The sequence below is a fragment of the Fulmarus glacialis genome, unplaced genomic scaffold (assembly GCF_000690835.1).
Source record: "Fulmarus glacialis isolate BGI_N327 unplaced genomic scaffold, ASM69083v1 scaffold8227, whole genome shotgun sequence".
Taxonomy (NCBI): Eukaryota; Metazoa; Chordata; class Aves; order Procellariiformes; family Procellariidae; genus Fulmarus; species Fulmarus glacialis.
The window spans coordinates 1-3,421 of record NW_009222537.1 but is presented as its reverse complement, the minus strand read 5'-3'; positions in this window follow the sequence as shown (position 1 = coordinate 3,421).

The window sequence follows — 3,421 nt, the reverse complement described above, 5'->3', positions numbered from 1 at the left end:
GCTGCACCAGGAAGGCAGTGACAACTGCTTTTCCAACCAGCTGCGTGGAAATTGTATGTCTTAACATCAGTTTCCTCTAATATTGTTTAGTACCCTGCTGTGGCCATGAAGCACTGCAACAGACAGCACAGGAAAAAATAGGTCAGATGTGAGCATTAATTACAATGTCACAGTAAAAGCCAATAGACAGGTTAAATGCAAGCTTTATTATTACTTGATGGATGACATAGTAGATCAAGCAAGCTGAAAATACAGAACAATTCACCTACCTGGAAATCTCATTCTCTGGAGATGCAGAAATGTCCCAGAAAGATTTGCACGCTTGGGCTCCTGTACCTCAAAACCCACAAATATTCTGTCTGCAGCTATCCAGACCCTGGTTTTGCTCTGACTTTAAGCAGAAACTAGCAGGTACCCTTAACTGAGCAATCACGGACAGTATCGTCCATGCTAAGATCCATGCAGCGTTAAGTCAGCTATTGAGGCAGCCCTCAAGCTATTCTCTCCCAGCTATCAAGGTAAAGCAGGCAGATACTTCTCCAGAATTTCTAGGGAGACATTCGTTGCCAGGACACTAAATTGTCCAAATAAGGCAGCCTAAGCAACAAATAGGTCTACTAAGGAACGAATAGTTCAAAGCAACATTACTCATGCAAGGGGAAAAGTTAGTTTAGCCGAACTCACAACTCCCCACGTGTAAAGGATCCTAAGTAGATGCTTGACCAAAAAACACGCTGTAAATGAAAACACAGGCAGTGCTTTTTTCGGAGAATAGCCCTTCTCAAGGCAGAGTATCCTAGTCAATTCCCTTTGACGTTCATTACGTGACTTGGTAAAGGTAATGACTTTCATATTTCAGCTGCCTACATCTATATATGATAGAAATGCTGCTAATTGGCTGCTCTTGGCAGGTTCCTTACCACACATAATTTTCTATGATGAAAGACCATCTTGCTTTTTCCCCTTGCAGAGGGAAGAAGGAAGTTCCTCAGACATGCTACTCTTGCTAAGGCTGACTGAACTAGAGTAGAAACCCTAGCAGCTCAGCAGCTGGACTTCTGCTCTCTGACAAAAGGATCTTTTATAGATGGCATGTCTGTAAAGCACAGAAGCAACTGGACCGTGGTCTGCAACTTGCACTTTTGCGACTGACCAATAAACCCCTACAATGGAAGAAGGCTCTGAAGAGATGGGCAAGGGCAATGTGCCCAGGGATCTCAGGGAATAAGGTAGGGTGTGACTGACCACAGATTTTGCAAAGCAAGTGTGTTTAGCCCAACACAAAGGAGGCCAGAGGTTGGCCTTTGTTTCAGGTGATAGGTGGTGTTAAACACCTATCAACAGTTGAGTGGATTAACTGATGGTGTAAGTGTTTCTCCCATTTAGTTCATTAAAGAGTGTGAATGTCTCCCTGAGCTAGCCAGACCAGCATGGGGGAAGTGATTATGTGGCTCAGCCCAACACAGAGTCTAAAAACTGAACAACTAACAAAAGAATTTTGAAGAGAGCAATGGGCTTGAGCTGGCTTCAACCCACACATTCCTTCCCAGTGATGGAGGATGCCCAGTGCTGTTGGTATAGTGGATACAGTTTGTTACAGTACCTATTATTTTATACTGTTCTTTTAAGATTTGTTGCTTAAAAGTTAGGTAACTAGCAGGTATTGTGTTTGTAGGTATGTAGATAAATTGTGTATCTTGATAGCATTGTTAGACTCCAGTCAGCAGTAACCACGGAAACGGAACAACCTTATAAGGAAAGAAACAGTGAAGAGATATATGACAGGGATTAACATCAAATATGAACAAACAACGAAGAGGTATATAGTTCTTTGGTTGAAATGATGCAGATGGCTAGGAACACTTTGTGAATGGACAGATCTGCCATATAATAGATAAGAAGGCCTTGAAAAGGCCTTGAAACTTAGTATTCTGCGTAAATTAGATAGGGAGGCTAACCTTGTATCTTGAGTAGAATAGATAAGAGGGTAGTGCTAGTTTGTGTTAACAAGAGACGTGCTAATTAAGCCAGGAGCTAAAACTGAGCATGGATGAAGACTGAGTTCAACTAAAGGACACTGTGAGGAAGACTATCGACGACCACCAAAGGACCCTGAAAGACCACCAGAGGATCCCGAAAGACTCTAATGTGCATGTGTCTAGGATAATGTAATATTATAATTAGTTCTCCGAAATTTAATTAATATGTATAAGAGAAAATTAGAATATGTATAAGAATTATGAATATAAGCAGAAAAGTGATTAGACCCGTTGTGCTTGATTTGTAGCAAGTCCACCAAGCACCCAGGCCTGAATAAAACAATATCTCTCCTAAGCGTGTGAATTGATTACTTGCACGCCAGGCACGAATCCGCTTTTTGGACAACACTGTGATGGTGAGCTTATTATAGAGACCAGTAATGGGAATCATATTGGTATTGCGATTGAACTATATACTGCCATTGCTATATTTTGCCAAGTGTCATGTACATTTGCATTGTGATTTCAGCATATTTTGTATTGCTCTGCTAAATCACAAATCCTATGTTAATCAAGTATCTCCTAATAAGTAAATCTGATACTAAACATTACACCCTCCACATGTAGAATGTCTAAAAGAACCGGGTCAGAGAGTACTCTGGCAACTTCTCCTCAAGACTGTGGTACAAACACTAACTCTGCTCAAGGCATAAGCAAAATGACCACAGAACCACTAAAGCAAGGAAAAAAAAAAAAAGATTTAAAAACAAGTCCTAAGTACAAAAAGATCACGCTTTGGGCAAGCTCCCTGCAAAACCAGGAAAGACTATTACTAACCTTCCAAAAGCCTGATACTTGATATAAAATGTAACTTGACTTTTGTGACCTTTGTTCTATCCAACATCAACAAAAGCACCTGAAGAGCAGCACAAAGAAATTCCAGCTAGTAAGTCAGCTTCATCAGGGACCCAACTTAAATGCCTCTATGCAGGTAGCATGGGGAATAAACAAAAGGAGTTGGAGACATGTGCACGCCTGCAGGGCTATGAACTTACTGGCATCACCGAGACGTGGTGGGATAGCTCCTATGACTGGAGTGTTGGAATGGAAGGATACAGACTCTTTAGGAAGGACAGGCAGGGGAGACGAGGAGGGGGTGTCACCCTCTATGTCAATGACCAGCTGGAGTGCATGGATCTCCACCTGGGGATGGATAAGGAGCTGATTGAGAGTTTATGAGTCAGGATTAAAGGGAGGGCAGGGACAGGTGACATTATAGTGAGGGTCTGCTACAGGCCACCCAACCAGGAAGACCGAGCGGATGAGGCCCTCTATAGACAGATACGAGCAGCCTCATGTTCACAAGCCCTGGTCCTCATGGGGGATTTCAACCACCCCAATACCTGATTTCTCTTGGAGGGACAACACGGCAGGACATAAGC